Genomic DNA, 19,038 nt, shown 5'->3' on the forward strand with positions numbered 1-19,038 from the left:
TTGGAGAGCAATAGAGGAACCTGGAGAAGTATTATGAAAAAAATAAAAATGCATAAGGATCCTTGAAGAAAATGTATAAAAGGTGTGCCCACTTGAGACTGTTAGACATTCTCTGGACAATGTCTTGTTTGTAACATTGAGCTCAGAATAAAGACACGACCAGCTATTCTCTTCAATTAATTCCAGAGTCTGCATCTTTATTTCTATTTAGTGCGTACTGAGTAAATGGTCTTGAACTTAGGAAGAGCTAGGAATGACACTATCATCTTTCTTGGGGGCAAGATCACTACCTTGTTTTGTGATGTGGGTTGCATGCTTCTTGTATGGTTTAGTGATGAGGCTCGATTAGGTCTAAGATGACAATCCCGGATAACATGTTATGAGGATCCGCAGTAAAGACAGAGACCCTACTGTAATTGGCGCCCTCTCCTCTTTGGTTAAGCGTGAAGAATCGCATTGCATAGGTTCCACTGTATGCTTTCGTCTAAGCTCTGGTCTTTAACTGGGAGAGGTACAGATGGGACAAGAACTAATAGCTCTACGTTGTTTTCATTCTTGAATAAAATGATCCAGATGGATAGATAGAGCTATAAGATTATTTAAATATAACTTATCATCTTGGCAAGCTAGTTCATGTAAGACCTCTGAATTGAGACTGTTCTGGAAAGTGACAATCAATGCTGCCTCATTCCATCCACTATCTGCAGTGGCAGTGTGGAACTCTCCTGCATAGTCGACCACAGAATGATTGCCTCGGCACAACTCAGTTAGTATCTCCCTGCAGGCTCTTCCCTTATGTGGGTGATGGAAAACTGCCTTGAACTGAAGGATAAAATGATCATAAGACCATGTTTGTACATTATCACAGATGGCAGTCACTCAATCTAGAGTTTTGTCAGATAGACAAGAGGTAATGAATGAAATCTTAGCTTAATTGGAACAGGGTGGAAGACTATTGAAGACTAATAAACACTGTGACAGGAAACCTCAACTCTTGTCTGGGGAGCCAGCATATTTTTCAGGTTAACTCATGGGGAAGGTCAGTTTAATAGTGATTGCAGTGGTATTAGTGCTAGTGTGGGAATGAACTAAGAAGGAGTAGTCATCATTTGCAGCCGGGAGGTGAGTTCTCTGAGACATTGTCCTAGTTCCGACATTTGTGTTTGTTGGTCTGCTTGTTATTTGGGGAATGTATCCATTGACCATGTGAGACCCGCAAGCACCTGTTGGTGTTGGTTGATTAGCTGACCCTGGCTGGTCAAAGCTTTGTTCAAGGCATCCGAATCTGCCGTCTGCATAGAGGTGAAGTATTCTGTAATGGGCCAGGCAAAAATCAGATGCTTGTGGATAAAAAACAGGGCTTTTTATTGGAAGAAGGTCTAAACAAAAAAAGCAAGGTTGGGAGTAGTTTGAATAGTGGGAAAACAGTCCCTATCAAAACCAGCAAGATAATCCAAAAATCTAGGCAGAAGAATCCAAAAGGGGAAGGCAAAAATCAGAAACAGTAAATCCAAGGTACGATACACAGTAGCAGAGAAATAACACTTGGGGTGCTCAGAAAACACTGGAGGCAATACTTCACCGTGTGATGAACTTTCAGACAAGCTTATATACATGTTTCTAAATGACACACAGCTGAATTCAGTATTCGGGTGATGATGATCTGACACGATGTTCTTGATTGGTTGAGTCCTGGGTTGAATGACAAACAGCCTGCTGGGTATTGTAGTGTGCTAAGGAATTGGACGATATGACAAATACACATGGGCTTTCTAAGAATATTTTCTCACTCATTCATAATTATTAAGCATTATATTTGTTTTTTTCCCTTTCAATGTAAAATGTTTATGCAAAAAAATGTGAGGTATGTAAGAAAAAGAAAAAACTACACGTGCACTACACATTAAGACCCCTTTATGCACCAGCAGTTTTAAGCTAATTTTTGAACGATTTGTACTTGCTCACTTTAACACTAGATATCTGAAATTGTACACATAGCACAATGATTATTCAGTATTCAAATTGAAGTAGACACTTGGGACTAGACATCCATTCACATCCAGTCTTATTTGTCCATCATTTAGGTTCCATTTGAGCTCATCTAATACAGAAGAAAATGTCAATAAAAACATAAAATGCCTTTGATTTTTTTTTGGTGTGTAATGTGTCTATTGATGCTGGAAATTCAGTTTCACTCATGCTCTACATTTCCTGATTCACCAGGGTCTTGTCTAATAAATTGAACAGGTTTGAGCATATACACGAAATGACTAAGTAGCTACACAATGTTTTCCAGTAAGTGTCCTAGTCTTCTCTGAAGTGTCCAAAGACCTCTCCAAATGCACACAAAGTCAAATATTCATCCATAAAGTTCTGCTCGTATCCTTTATCAAATTGTCCCGGTCTCACTGACTCTAAACTTCAATCTTAGTTTTTCCACCTTTTTCCATTGAAACAACCCATACAAGGTTTTAAACAACTTGAAGGAATTTCCTTCATTCACTTCAACGGGTTTCATTTTAATGCTGCTGTGATAGCTGTTGTTATAAGCATGAACATAGTCCTGTACCACATCGATGTATTTTCTCGTATTGATAGCTGTGAAGTATCTCCACATTCTGGTTTTCAATGTCCTGTTGAACCGTTCACACACTGATGCTTTTTGTCCCGTTCCAGTAGCAAAGTGATTGATGTTATGTATTTTCATTAATGTTTTGAAACTTATTTAAACATTCTTTCCCTTCATCAGTCTGAAGTTTTTTAGGAACTCTGCCTTCTTTTAGAATCAAAACAAAGGCCTCGGCACTGGTCTTGTTTTTCATCATGCGTATCCAAGCATACTTGGAAAGTATATCTATACACGTTAGCATAAATTTCATGTTCTAGTTATGTTCTCCTATGCTGGTCATGTCCAACAAATCGGCCTGCCATTGTTCATCTATGTTTTTTACAATGACTTTGTTTCGTTTAAATTTCACAGAGAATGGTTTATGTAGTGTGTACGCATCAACCCTTTTACCGATTTCATCCACCACGGACCTTTGCAGCCTCTCAACTCCTCCATAGGATCTGGGGTTTGAGGGAGTATAGTAAATATTTTTCAGCAGATGATCAGTCATGGTGAAATGATTGAAACACAATGAGGAGAGTGCTAGAATGGATTATGGTTTTATTAGCATCTTTTCAGCAAAAGATTATATACATAAAAAATTATATACATATAATTACAGATGGAATGAAGGAGACCAGGGAATGCAGAATTGAGGTGCATCAGCTGGTGGTGCTGTTTTTATTGCTCAACTTCTCTATCTAGTTTGTGACAGGCAACGGTTTCTTCAAAAAATAAAACAGTAATCAATCCAAACAGCTCAGTTTCTTAATGCTGCTGATCAGTTACAGGCAGTATTATCCCCTTCATTTCACGGTCCAATTTACTTGCACTAGACATCACGCATAAAACTAAAATTTACACCAAACAAAACTTGGGACGAACTCTAACCTTTATGCATTTTCCCCAACTAATTTTTTCAAAGAAATAAAGTACAAAGCGAGTGAATACAGTACATGAACACAGCCAATACCACAAAACCCATATCCATCTTAGCTAGTTAGATTAGAAACTTAGTTATGGGATCACAAGAATAAATGAAAAAATAATTAATTCTCACCAAACAAATGACATAGGGGTTATTACATAGCTGATCTGTGTGACACATTGCTGGAAGCTTAAAGTTTTCTAAGGATTAGCATGAATTATTCACAATGACAAAAATCAGCGTAACTGCCCTTCAAAAAATAAAACAGTAATGAATCCACAGAAGCAACGTCACAGCAACGGAACATGTGCAACAAATCATGCGCCACCAAGTAGCTCCAACTGTTAACACTACCTTACATATAAATCAGCTCTTTTAAAAATCACAACACGCTTTTGACCTGAAACTCTTACCATACATAAGACTATCTAACCTTCCCCAAGATCTTTCACCAACATATGCCTTGATAAGCATATTCCATTTTTACTTTCACATGCTCTGCTATAGTTTAATAAAGCAAATCAACTGAAAAATTACCATGACTTTGTGCTTTTGACTATAAACTCCAGTAATACATGTTGTTACAAACCCATCTAGGCTGTGAGGTCATAACAAGGAAAAAGAAATGTGAACGGGTAACAGAATGCAAGTTGTGAAACGCAAATAGCAACAAAACAGAAGCACAAATGGAAGTCTCCTTTTTGGTATTGTAAGGAGGGCTCAAACCCAGATCAGCATAAAAGAAACATACGACAGACCTTCCTAACTTCCTGACACACAAACAGGCAAAACCCACACCCAACAAAAATGACAGTCACTCTCTTTCACCAGTATCCAACACCAAAGTACAAAATAAACAATATTTACACTCTTTATACAAATCTAACACACACACACACCCTTTCATATATATTTATATGTCAGACAGAGTACTCCCAAATTTGCGATCTTGAGCAAGCTTTAACACAGAAGCAGGAAATACTGCATGTTCAATGGCAATAAGACTGTCATCAATAGGGCCTGAAACTACTTCAGGTAAGGGGAATACAATTCCACCAGCAGTGTCATTTCCTAATATAAAGGACACCCCAATCATGGGCAAAGCTGAACTAACAGGTACTTTAACCATACCTGTGACTCCATCAGTTCTAACGTAAATGTTATACAGTGGGAGCCGGAGTACTCCTAGTTTAACGCCTTGCACTAACATGGTCACTACCACAATATGACTGAGTTGAAAAAGGCAACACATTATCCAACATAAGAGACACAGCAACATGTAAACCTGTGATGGACTGTTTGTCTTCATCTGCCTTGAAAAGAGAATCATATCCCTCAAAAAGAAATGGCTGAAACACAGCATCTGCGCAAAGAAGCGAAGACTTCTGTGGATACAGTGCTTACAGCACTTACCGTTTTTTTGTGAGCGGGCATTCTTGCGCTTAAGCGCAGGACAATTAGCTGTAATGTGTCCACGCTCATGGCAATAGAAGCACTCACGTGTTTCCACAGAAACAGCTGAAACAGGGCTATCAGATTTCAGGGAGCTCACCGAAGTCCTTGAGTGAGTTGCATGACTGGGAGCTTCACTATGGGAAACATGTACATTAAAAACAGTTCTGTGAGTCAGCACAAATTCATCAGCAAGTGTAGAAGCAAAGGATAGGTTACACACTTCCTGTTTATTTAAATACATGAATATGTTCTCAAGAAGACAGTTCTTGATTTCTACAACCAGTATGAGCTCTTTAAATTGATCAATTGTGGTAATGTTACATGCAGTACACTACTTGTCTAATAAAACTTTTCCTTGGCAAATTCCACAAATGTCTGGCTGGGGTTTTTCTTTAAGCATCTGAAATTTTGTCTGTATGCTTCCGGCACTAGTTCATATGCTCAGAGAACAGTTATTTTTACACTGTCGTAATCTAGGCTCTGCTCAAGCATTAGGGAGGAACACACATGTTGGGCCTTACCAACTAACTTACACTGCAGTAAGAGAGACAATACTTCCTTGGAACCAATCCAGTGTCAATGCTATGTGCTCAAACACTGGGAAATATGCATCAACTTCATGTTCCCTAAAACTAGGGACCAAGGTAATCTGTCGACTGATATCAAAATGTCCAGTGACAGAGTCGGAAGGAGCTGGGGTAACAGCAACCCGAGGGAAACTGGGCTTAGGCACTGGTGTACCCGAAGATACAGGGCTTACTGGTGCTGGATAGACAGCTTTCTGAGGAAGAGGTATATATTTCTCCAAGCCTATACTCAAGCTTTTAAGTGTCACCTCCCTTTCCACCTCTACCTGTAGAGCCCGAAGACATAGCAGCTCAGCCTCTCGTTCCTGTTTTTTTTTTTTATTATTTCCAGCTCCAACTACTTCAATTTCATTTCTAGTATGGGGTTTACCTTGGGAGAAAACCTGGGATCCATGCGTGGCCTGACTACAGGGTTGCCAAAGCTTCTGCCGTATTACCAGAGTGAGGCACAACCACAACCAGAGAGGGGGCACACACACACAAAAAAATAAACAAACGGAACAGGCAAACAGAAGAAGAGGAGAAACAGAGGACGAGCCCACAATTGTTATGACCCCATCTAGGCTGTGAGGTTGTAACTAGGAAAAAGAAACGTGAACAGCAGAATGTAAGCTGTGAAAAGCAAATAGCAACAAAACTGAAGCAGAAATGGAAGTCTCCTTTTAGATATATTTTACAGAGGATATTATTATTCACAAACAAACAATCTTACTGGTGCAAATTCTACAGGACCCACACTAATGAAAAAAAATACCCTAAATAAACCCAACAAACAAAAAAAACATACAACAGACCTTCCTAACTTCCTGACACAAACAGAGGCAAAACCCACATCTAACAAAAATGGTAGTCACTCCTTACCACCATTATCCAACACCAAAGTACCAAACAAATACTATTTACACTCTTTATACAATCACTTGCAGTGATCTTTATACAATCTGTCTCTCTCATATAAATAAATAAATATAGAAATAAATAAAAATATATATAAATATTAGGGATGGGACATTCAATACAGAAGCTTCGAAGCTCATGTCAATTTTCCAACACTTGCTGATTCGACACAGTGTACCAGAGCTTGTATTGAGTCACTTACCCTCACTTGACTATGACGTTTGAAGCTTCGAAAATGACAATGAACCACTGGAAATGGACGGGATTGTTCAAAGTTTTGGCGCTATCCGCTATCTCAATGACTATTTAAGGCACAGTAAAATCCTGAGTGCCTTTCCTATGGCAGAGAGTCATTTAAAAATGGAAACTTCTACATCAAATAAGCATTCCAAAGCATGGGAAAATTTTGATAAAATATCTAGAAATAGGGTAAGTACGAAACATAATGTATCTTTATGGTTTATGTAGAATAACACAATAAGAGTCTTATTCTAATTAAATGTCGTATTTTTAAAGGTGCAATGTCGGCAGTGTTCCCAGGAGTTGTCCTTTAATAACAACACGTCTGAAATGCTGAGACACCTTCTTGCAAAACATTAGAGCACATCAGCACCACGTACAGGTAAAATCGTGAACCAGAGAAGAAACAGTCTTAAACCCCAACACTGTGTTCGTTTGGGCTCAGTTTATTAAACTGAACACTAACTCCTCTTCTGTATTATGTTCTGTTCCCAGTTAACCACAAGCACAATCAATTAAATTCCACAGTCACTATACCCCAGCAATATGTTTCCTCAGATCATATTTTCAAATTTTGTAGATGATTTTTATATTGCCTATAAAATCATGTTTTCATGATTCACAGATGAGTGGTTACTTTGTTGCTAATATATGACTGATATTTATTTTCCGTAGGCCTTATACATTCTACAATCAATAATGACAACATTCAAGCATTTATTCCAACATTTTAATAATTAAACTTCATTTTCAGTGGATCTGAACAGACACGAGTTGAACTGTAAGACCACACAGCATTAACACGCTTCGCAGGCTGAAATCATTTTTTTCTGGCCAACAGATGTCACTCTTCTCTGATGTCGGATTTCAATGCTCCAATGCATCGAATCTTTTTTGGCACAATCAGGAAGAAGCTCCTAAAGCTTCAATGGGGCTTCATCCACCCATCACTAATATATATATATAATGTAAATAAACAAACCAGCTAACAAGACAGGAGGGGCGAAGCCAAAGGCGAAGGCTAAAATGGGGGAAAACAACGTCACACACGAGGTCATACAAAATTGCAATAACAAACCAACAAATGCAAACCAACTAAACTGTCTGTTGTCTCTTCCTCCTTCTGTCTTGGGGGAGGGGCCATTAAATAGTAGGAGCAGTTGTCTTGAAAACCTGGTGCGGAATGAGTCTCAAACGGAATGAGTCTCAAACTCTGGAAATCATGGCAGCGAACCTGGAACACACACACACACAATCACACACACACACACACACACACACACATACACACACCTACCTAACCATAACAAGGAGGGGTATATGAATTCCTTCCTAGGTAAACTCCCTCTATGGGCAATGCTCTGCATAGATTCAGCACTTGGATCCCAGGACGTGAGAAACCCTCAAATAAGGTTTCATGCTATTTCTTCACGATCCACTATTTGCAGAAATAAATATGATGGTCTTTGACTCTACATTACAGACAGCTTAATGAGTGCCTAGTAGTATTCTACTATAACCTCCCATTAGACCAAGTCGTTTTAGAACAACTGCATGGACCAAAAACTCTACCTGTGGAGTTCATACAACCTCATCAGCATTAGAGAGATGCAAGGCCGTAGACACTATATATCGGTGGGGGGGTGAACGACACGTCCAATATTGAGATAAGATCAAATGTTCCCCCACCCAAATATAATGAGGTAAAAATACATTTATTCCACTCTAGCTTTGCGAAATGTTAGAAGCTGTCAATGTTCCCATCTGTTGTTGATGGGACACTTATTATTGTAACACCGTAACAACATATCAGCACTGCTGGCTAACTAAGGTCTCTGACCTCCAGGAAAAGGGTAACGTTAATGTCAATACATCATTTTGCGCTGAAACTGTAATTGTAGAAATAAACAATATTTGACTAAAATGTATCAGTAATTCTATGTCATGGAAACAAACTTTTTTTTTGGTAAAAATGGGCCAATTTGCCAATACTAACTCAATCTACCATCACTACTGATGGTAGCTATCATAACCTAGCTAAGATAACTGGAAAGTTAATTAGCCACACATTCATAAAGCATCCCCCAATGGCCACGGACAAATTCAACTAATGGTAATGTTTTATAGTTAGTTATATTAGAAATCCCACATGAAGTCTCAGTAATGTATCAGTAATAGTAGGGATGCGTGTGAACATGTAGAGTAGCAGCTTTAATTTACTGTATATTATAATATTTAATATAATACATGTACATTTAAATGTAAATGAAGATCTCATAATGCCGTTACACTAGTCTCATCCTGATAAAATAACTAAATACATAACTAAAAATAAATGAGAGGAGAATAGACGACTGGGGAGAAGAGGAGAAGTACCAGAGGAGAGGGGGAAAGACATGGAGAGCAGAGAAGAGATGACTGGAGAACAGAAGATGAGAGAGGAGAGGAGGAACAGAAAGGAGAGAAGAGATTACTGGAAAGCAGGGGAGATGAAAAGATATGACTGGAAAGGAGATCAATTATAAGAGCGGAGGAGAGAGGGCTGGAGAGGAGAAGCCAAGTGGAGAGGTTAAAATGAGAATAGTGCAGACCAGATGTTCCTGATGCTGACCCAAGTGTACTTGTAAGTAAACAAAATCATCCATTTCCTTAACCTTGTCTTCATATCATATCATTATAGTTTATTAGTCCCTTAATAATAATAATAATAATAATAATTTAATCTCTGGGGTTAGTGAATTCTCTTGCCCCTGAGGAGGTTTGGTCCCCCCAATGTTCAGTTCATAGCTACAGCCTTGCTATACCCTACTTCACATGAGGTTAATTTAATAGCCACAAGTGTGTATGCTAAGAAGCGCTCTGTAACAGCACGGCTCCCACTTATCACGTGGTACGGCCCGCCATGTGCACGTGGAGTGGAAATTGTTTGCCTGTCTTCATCAGGACTGCCCCGTGCGTGTTGATACGCATCCTTCTTGTTCGTTTCATGGATGTATTTGAACCCGTGTGTGTGTGTGTGTGTGTGTACGTACTTCGGTGTCGGTCATTGTATCACGTTTGATGTTCGATATCCTGTTCACGTCAGTGTTCTTTGTGTTTGTTTTATGCGCGTGCCGTAAGCCGTATTGTTTCGTCATTAGTAAAAAATATCTGTCTTCGTAGCGAGACGTCTATGCGTCCCGTGTTCTAGAATGCTACACGTATTCTAGAACACTGATAGGTTATAAATTCTAATGTAATGTGCAAATAATTCAGTTGAGCAACGTGGGTAGGAAGGTGAAAGTAAAGACAGTTGAACTAGTTTATGTTTTCAAACTAAATAACTAAGTTATTTAGTAACTAAGTAAACACTTACCCGGTCATTAACCTGCATCAGGTCGACTGCAATGGTATGTACATTAGATATGCAACTGTATTTGTAACGGTGAGCGGTAAGAAGGCGGACGCATGTGCAGAGAAGAGCGAAATTTATTAGGGGCAAATCTAGAGTCATAGAGCCAATATGGAGATTACGGGGATAGCAGACTATAATATAGGCTAGGATAACAAAACAGGCTAACATAAACGAAGGTTTTGATACACACACAAGCTTTCATACATCCACCAAACACAATGAACAGCAAAAACACAGGAACTCAGACAGGGTTTAAATGCATGAATTTAACAAGGTAGAAACGAGGGACAGGTGTGAGCAATCAAACGAGGGGCGGAGAAAACGAAACTATGGCATGGAACTAAAATACACAAGACAGGGAAAACTAGAAACATGAAAGCTGGGAGGGACTAATCGTGACAGTATTTTTTTTTTAATTAAAGCGCAATGTTGAAAGAAAACATTTAATATGATGGAAGTATATTTGTGTTTGTAACATGTTTGTCAGATTTGCCAAAAGTACACGCACTGCTGGCAAAAAAAAAAAAAAAAAACATCACATGAACCATTTCAATTCAAAACCAGGCAGTAAGATCTGCAATCCTGCAATAGTGGAGACCTAATGATTTTTTTTCTTTCCTCAGTGTGCAGATCCACTCTGCGAGAATGTGTTCAGTGGGGTGTTCCTCTGACTCCTGCTGAGACAGCACCAGAAGAAATCACTGGACCTCAGCCCCCCATCTTCATCAACAGTGAGGGAGAGGATGAAGGTCACCTATCTCCCTCACCTCTCCCAGAAAGCCCCCAGCGTCCGGGTGAAGTCCTGAGAGAGGATGTGGAGGAACAGGGTGAAGAAGATGAAAGTGATGATGACGATGTTGATGATGATGATGATGATGATGATCGTGGTGATGATGATGATAGTGGTGATGATGGTGATGATAATGATGATGATGATGATGATGACTGGACTCCTCAGGACACGATGTTGCATGTCTTTGGCCAAAGCCATTTGACCATTCAATTTCCAGAAGCTTCCACTCATTTTGTCATTGATCTAGCTCTGGACAGCCTGAGAACACTCATGGACCCTGTCCATGAATATCTCCGAAGGAACAGGACAAACAGAAACACACAGATGAATCCATCAACTGCTGGACTTCCAGGAGAGTGGCCATCAACTAGCCCTACCTGTGCGTGCAGCAGCTCTGGTGTGTCGAATGCTTCTGAAGAAGACAATGAAGAAATGAGGCTTATTTGTGCCATTCGGAGCGCCCAAGCAAATCAGCCGTCGAGGCGCCCGATGTCTCCCTGGCCCTTTGACTGCATGGTGCCCGAATATGGCAGGGACCACCCTCTGCTGGCCATGAAGGCTTGGAGGGCCGATGCATGGGGTGCCAGCTTTGGGGCAGCAGGGGAGAACTACACACCTGGATGGTATCCAATTTACCATACTCCACCATCTACTGATGCCTCCAGGTCATCAAACGCAGATTTAGCGGCGATGGCACAGACTGAACATGCTGAGCACAGCTCCGGGCCTGAAAACACTCCCAGAGATCCTGATGAGGTCAGAGCTCACTGCTCCAGTGCTGCTCCTGCCGTGGGCCAGAGCGGCAGAAGCCAGACGGAGCAAAGTAGCTCCAGGAAGAGGAGGAGAGAGACGAACTCCCCGAGCTCCTCTCACAGCTCCGAGAGCGAGAGCAGCCCGAGCAAGATGAGATGAGAGAATGAACAAGAATGACAAGTCACTTCTCTCAAGCAATAATAATAAAGCTTATGCTTGCATTTTATTAGCCTGTGTTTTATTGGTTGATGGTCCAGCTTTTTTTTATGATAGAAATATAACATCTTTAAGATATTTCTTTAATCACATCCAATACACTCCAAAGTCTTAGATGATCACTAAGAATTTATGTTTATTCCATGATTTGTCCAAAACTAATATAAACATTTACTTAGCTGATGCATGCTATTCTGGAATATATTATTTAACTTATTTTTGAGGATTTTGAGAAATCTTTAGAATAAACTGAAATATATCTAAATATATTGTATGCATATTTTTTCCACAATTTTTAAAACTGTTGATCCAGCATATATTTAATTGAAACTATAATCTGTCTAGACTTCCGACATACAGTGTCAGGTGTTACCATCTCTTAAAGCATAATACTTGATATGGACTCATTGTGGTAGTGTGTAGAATTCTGCTGAAAAGCTGCAACAAAGTCAAAGGTGCTCAGTAAAGCAATTTGAGGCCAATCTGTTCCCCTGTACAACTACCCCAGCACCAAATCAATTCAGTTCTTCATAGCACATAGCAGATTGTTTTGTACCTGACTGAGTATAGCATGCAGAATGTAATGTCATTCAGATAATGAGGGCTTAAGGAAACAGTGTGAGAATTCTAGTATGCAACCGCCAATGACACTTCCCACTGCCTACCAACGGAAGGCTTTGATGTTCCATGACAGCCTGTGCGCCGACAGCTAGATCTCAGTCCCAGTGGCCTTCCTGGTGGAATACTTGCACGTCAGGAGTGTTTACCTTCAGTTTAAGGGGACATGGACGGCATCTACGAGTGGATAAAGCAGGCCAAGACATGCATCTGTTGGTAAGCCATCAGCTATAACTGTGCAATGGACAAGTCACGTGCTAGGGTTAGGGTTAGAGAACACCTACCTGACTCAGCACGCCTGTGGGTGTCGGTGAATATATGGAATCCCAGAAGGGCATGCACCTATAGAATGTAGACTTCAGAGAGTATGTGATTCCCTGAGTATTGTCTTTTAAAGTAAAGGCAAATTCCCAGCAGACAACATGTCCTGTCACTCAGGAATTTTGTGATCTTGGCCCAGTACCTGCAGCCCAAACCCTGCTATGGGAAAGGTGCCTTGTTATAAATCACACATGCGTACACTGAACTGAGAATGTCTTCAGCCCTGTGTTTATTAAAACAATCAAATTTTTCCTCCTCGACACTGACATCCCATTCACATTCACAGCAATAGTCAAAACACAACTTTGTGTTCTCAACTTTGTTAAAAGTATTAACCAAAAACAATTCTTAATTTTATATGTCTCCTCAAAATACGTGTGGGGATGATAGGGCATACTGCGTTGTGAACATAGACAGTATATGTATAGTCTATGGGTATGAACGTGCTCCCACCATGTGGTGTTTCTTTAATAATATTAAGAAAACATGATAAGTAATTATCCATGATTCACTCGGACATTTTTTGTAAGAAAACATATATGAACAAAAATCACCAAGCATATTTTGAAATGTGAAATTTCAGGGGTCCTCCATATTTAAATCACAAAAAGTAAGAGTGCATATTGAAGGACCCAAATTACAGATAACTTTATCGTTATTAGTCCCTATTAGCCGTTTATTACTTTATTAGTCCCTAAATAATAATAATAATAATAATAATAATAATAATAATAATAATAATAATAATTCAGCTCAGGAGTTAGTGAATTCCCTGCCCCCCAGGTAGATTTGGTCCCCCCCCCCCCTTAGTAAAACATGTAGACAACCCATATGGCAATTCCATAGCACCTTCAGGTTTTTAGGCATTATGAATGAAGTGCATAGAGATACATGTGCAGTGCACATGTACACACATACACATTCACGTTCACATGGACATGCACACAGCATGTGGATTGCTTTGGAAAATGTTTATGGATCAATTTAAAGATTGAATTAAATCATTTGATAATAGAACAAATGATGCATTAGAGCACCAAGAGCAGTGTGGCACGTATCACTGTAACTGGGAAGGCAGCATCCCTTATTTGGCCTCTACAGTCACGCTGGCTTCCACTTCTTCACTTCTGACCTTCGAGCGTTTTTTCGTGAGTACGTGCGAGAGCAGATTACAGCGGCTGGCTCCCAGCAGTTCCACCTTCTGACACACGTCATTCTTCAGTTTGTCAAAGGTCGCGTTGGTAAAGCACACCTGAGCCTGGACCTGCGGACAGCAAAGCAGCGTCTGACTGGCTGAAACTGATACTTTGCAGCCGCTGACTGAAAATAAGGAATCATTGCAGAAACAATAGTAGAACAGGAAAGATTCTTAATTTACATTCAAAAATAGCTACAAAAATGTTTAAACTCACTACTTGTATGACAGCCCTACAGATGACACTGTACTCAGACAGGAGATACCATATAACCCCCTTTAAACAACTACTTCACAAGCAAAGTGAAAAAAAAAATTATGTTCTAATACCTTTGTAATTAAAGAAAAAAACAAAAAAAAACATATGACTATGTACAGAGATCTAAATACTAATTCAGCTGTGGACCACAGTGGCTGAAGATATTATGGATGGCTAACATGACTGTAGACGCTGCTGGTGTCCAGCGTACTGAGGACAGTTTCTGAGTCAGCTCCTCTGCAAGCTACATTATCTGTACATATATGTGTTCTAAAAATTCATATACAATTTGTAATTGTTTCAGCACACGTCACACATGTAATGCTTAGAGTTAGTCATATTTAAGTTATACTTTAACCCAGATTACCAGAGAGCTTTGGAACTAGAGGGCTTACCATCATGGCTCACTGACTTTCATGTACAACAACAAACAATCTTTTCTTATTTATTTTTTTCAGTTGTAACAAACCGTTCTGCTGTTTTTTAACTTCTCTCAAATTTTAAAGCAGGGCGCGCAGCTGTCAGTTCTGGTGCTTGATGTCATACTGCTCAGCGATCTGACAGGCCTGCACAACTTGTAGGTCTGTTCGAGGTGGCGCTTGTACACCTCAATTTCCATCATAATTGTCCTGCAGAACCATTAAAAATTTGACAGAAGTAAAAAAAAAACAGCAGAACGGTTTGTTACAACTTCTGTTGTATGACCTCCTAACACTGCAATCAAAATGCATGGGCAAAAGATGCATTACTGAAAAAACACTCAGCAGATCTGGAATTCATGTCACCACAGTCAAAGCTGAAGGCTTTGTTCAGTGAAAAGAAAACAAAACTTATCAAAGTTGGCATTATTCTCAGTAAGAACTCAGTACAGTAAGAAACTGCAAAATACTAAGAGAACTCTGTGCATGAGTCAGTGGCTCAATAGTCCAACTAAAATCAGCCAGGACCACAGTTTAGTTGGGCTAAACATGAATCAACTAAATCCTTAGTCAGAGAATGATATTCTGTCTTTGCTGCTTACATGATCAGCTTCTTTCAAATAGCCATGTAAACTTGGTCAACTTAGTTATTTAGGAATAATATCAAACTACATGTGGGCCATCAGATCCTGTTTGCCCTTGAAGACCCACTCACAATCTCTGCCAAAGTCAGAGACTATTTACAGTTATGATCTTAATTCCAGCACTGGACATGCATTACCTCACACAGTTTCACAACTCTGGTGCTGCAATAAACCCTGCATACGCCTTAACTAAGAAGGCAACACTTCAAATGGAAAAGCTACTTCCTCTCAGGGAGTGAAGGAAGCCAGCTGCTTGATCTTCAGTGTCTGGTTGAGTCTTGGCTGCATCAAGCACAGGGACACCAGCTGATACCCCATAGTTGAGGTGCTCCATATATTGTGCAAGGATCGGTTCGTTATAATCACCATTCTTCATTTTTTAACAGCAGCAACAACAAAAAATGGTTCAGTTATGGGTGCATCATTGGAAGACTTTCACTAAAATATGTCTTCACCATGTCTCAAATACAGCAATACCTCTTAGAAGCCATTGTACTGCACACAGAATGGACAGTCCCAGCAGTTTCTGTTCTCATATGGAACCTCAGTGTTTTAATTACAGAACCAGCAATTCACAATGACATGAACTGGTTTCTTCCTGTTGAATAGGGTTGGTTTCTTCCTCATGAAGAGTATATATATATATATATATATATATATATATATATATATATATATATATATATGAATTTGATCAAACTGTAGAAATGATTGTGAGCAAGGAAGTTTCATTTTACAGCCTAAAAAATGTCTTTATAAGAATAGCTTTGTGTTAAATATACACAGTCATTAAAAACTACATTATATTAATTCAGAATGTTTATGAAATTTAATTTAATCTAACTAACAATAAATGAACAGTCCAATATTGTAGTTCAAACAGTCCAATAGCTGTAGTAATGGCTTAACTCATTATGTTTATTTAGAGAGAACAATAAATTTGAAAACCCACAGGTTTGTGAATTTGGGTCTCTAAATCATACAAAAGTAGATTTTCTATTGCTGAACAGTTAGCTAGCTAACAAACTACCAGCACCTAAAAGATGAAAGTTGAAAGCTGACCCTGATACTGAAACAGTATTAAAAGCTGCAATGACATTGTAGTTGTTTTTATCTGCACTTATACTGCTTTGAATTACATACAGTAAGTTTCTTTGTACCTGTGTAAATGTCTGTGTACCTTTAGTAAATAAAGGGATTCTATTCTAACATTAAAAATCACTATGTCCAGTGTTCTGATAAATGACATCTTCAAATTATCTTTGCTATTTCTTTGAATTAAACTTTAAACCTGCCTTTTAATGGTTCCACAATATTATACAGGATAGTCTTGACTATAAAGCTATTTTGAATTAAACTTAAATGAAAAAATTAAATAAATGGGTTGTTGTGTTTGTAGGATTGATTCAAAACAGTCTGCAACCAGCTATTCATCAGAAAGAGACTATTAACAGACCTATAAAGAAACTGATGTCATATGCATATAATGAACAAGATTTCCTGCTGGATCTGTACTCTCATGTGAAGGACTCTGAGACTCAGACAGGCAGGAGTGTCCTTCCAGCTTTACAGCCAGTTTAGCAGTCAGCTTCTGCAGTCTGGTACATAGACCTCAGAGAGGAAAGACCTCCCTCTTCCTAGGAGTGCTGAAACTCAAACAGTGAAGAAACCAGTGGAGCTTAATGACTGGTCAGATGAAGAGAGTGAAGTGAGGAGTTTCCTTCAGTGTCTGCCATGTCCCAGCTGAGGTGAGTGTGAAGCTTTTATTAGTACTATAGGAGTTGTGTTTAACTTTGAAACTGATGGTGTCACAGCCATTTGTGGCCAGGAGTCTAAAAGAGCATAATTGGCTGTACTCTTAGGGAGAGAGTGAGTGGCATACCCTCTCTCCCCTGTCAATTACAGAGACACCGTGCAATCAAGGGCGTCTATAAGTTCACGCGTCAGAAGGGGGAGGAAAAGACTATTTTCCGAGTACTTAGAATAACATTCCGTACTTTTTGGAGAAAGGTTTCTAGAGTGTTTTCATGTAGAGAGAGAAATGAGTGGCTAAAATGTCAGAAACATTAAGGAGACAAATGGGAAATATATAACAGCTCCTTCCATGTGTTAGTGACACCAGCAATCCCTCTTTTCCCAGATGGTAAAAAAGAGCCCTGACTCTTGCAAACTTTTTTTTGTAGAACAAAGAGAAAGATGAATAACTCGCTTTATGGCCTTTTTCCACTCATGCATACCAAGTCCAGTATGCATCCAAATATTGTCAGAATATTAGGAGTGCGGACTTTGAAAGATGGTCTTGTCATACAAACTCAGTATCTTTGGCCCTGGTTGTCTAGTGGTTAGGATTCGGAGCTTTCACCGCCATGGCCCGGGTTCGATTCCCAGTCAGGGAAAGACCTCTTTTTATGCTCATATAAAATGACAGATTCTGCATTAAAACATAAAGTTTGTGTGAGTCGGCGTTGAGCCGACAGCCTAAGGATGACAGTTTTAACTTCTACTCTACCAACTGAGCTATTGAAAGCGACATGCAAGTAATCCCACATGTCCAAACACCAGTATGTTGGCAAGAAACACAGCCAGTTTTGGATGTTTCAATTGTTAAGTTCATTTGACACAAAGAAGAAAGATCGCATTGTATAAGTTGTTCAGCTACAAACAGATATATCTTTTGATGACATTTGGAATCATACTGGACTTTGTATACATGAATGGAGAAAGGCCATAAATGGTTAGAATAACATTCAGTGCTTTTCGAGAAAAGTTTTGAGAGTTTTGTCATGTAGTGAGAGAAATGAGTGGCTGAAATATCAGGCATTAAAAGTGCAATTTGCACTCATGGAAAGAAAATTGCTTTCATGTGCACCGCACTGAGATATTGAACTGCCTGTGGAACATAACACCTCTTAAGAGGCTAGATTTGTGCTCTCAAGCTGCGATGGTGGTTTTCTCATGGCTTCTAAAAGAAGAGGCTGTGGTCAGGGTGGAGTGAGTCTTTGATAACCAAGATTGTTGTTGTTTTGGCCTTCAAATAGACAATGGCATTACCCAGTGTCAGGTCTTTCTCAGTAAACTGCAGAGAATGATATAGAGGGCAAGAAATGGTCAAGCACAGTTTTATTGGGTGTGTGTCTGTACAAAACACTACAGCTCTCTGATACATTTTTGGTTCAAGATTTAATCATCATGCAAATGATTGTGATTAACGCTTTGTCTGTTTAATTCAAATATTATACTATAAACCTAATATTTTAATAGGGTTGGCAACTTTCTAGATCCGATTACTACATGTGTGTGAAGTACAGGTGCTGTAGCTATACGGTATACAATTGTCCACAGTAGCCTAATTATAATATATACAACCAAAAATGCATCTAAAATAAACACCAGAAACCTGGACTAAGGGTAATGTACATAAGTGCATTAAATCTAGGTAGGACTGCCCAAAAGGTAGGATAACAGCAGAACAATTGTGCCGCCATATAAGCAAAATGAGAGCCTGCTAAGGCCGCCAAGAGGGTGCCAAAGACCATGTATTTATTTCTATTTGTTTTTTACCTATGTTATGTCAGTGGCAGCTCAGATTTCTGCATAGGGCCCCACACAGGCTTGGGCCAGCCCTGGTATCACAGTGTCGTGCACTGGAAAACCATCAAACCTGTTGACTATGCTACCAGTGTTGTTCATGTAACTGTGCAAATAAACTGC

The sequence above is a fragment of the Electrophorus electricus genome, unplaced genomic scaffold (assembly GCF_041902795.1).
Source record: "Electrophorus electricus isolate QZ-2024a unplaced genomic scaffold, ASM4190279v1 Scaffold35, whole genome shotgun sequence".
Taxonomy (NCBI): Eukaryota; Metazoa; Chordata; class Actinopteri; order Gymnotiformes; family Gymnotidae; genus Electrophorus; species Electrophorus electricus.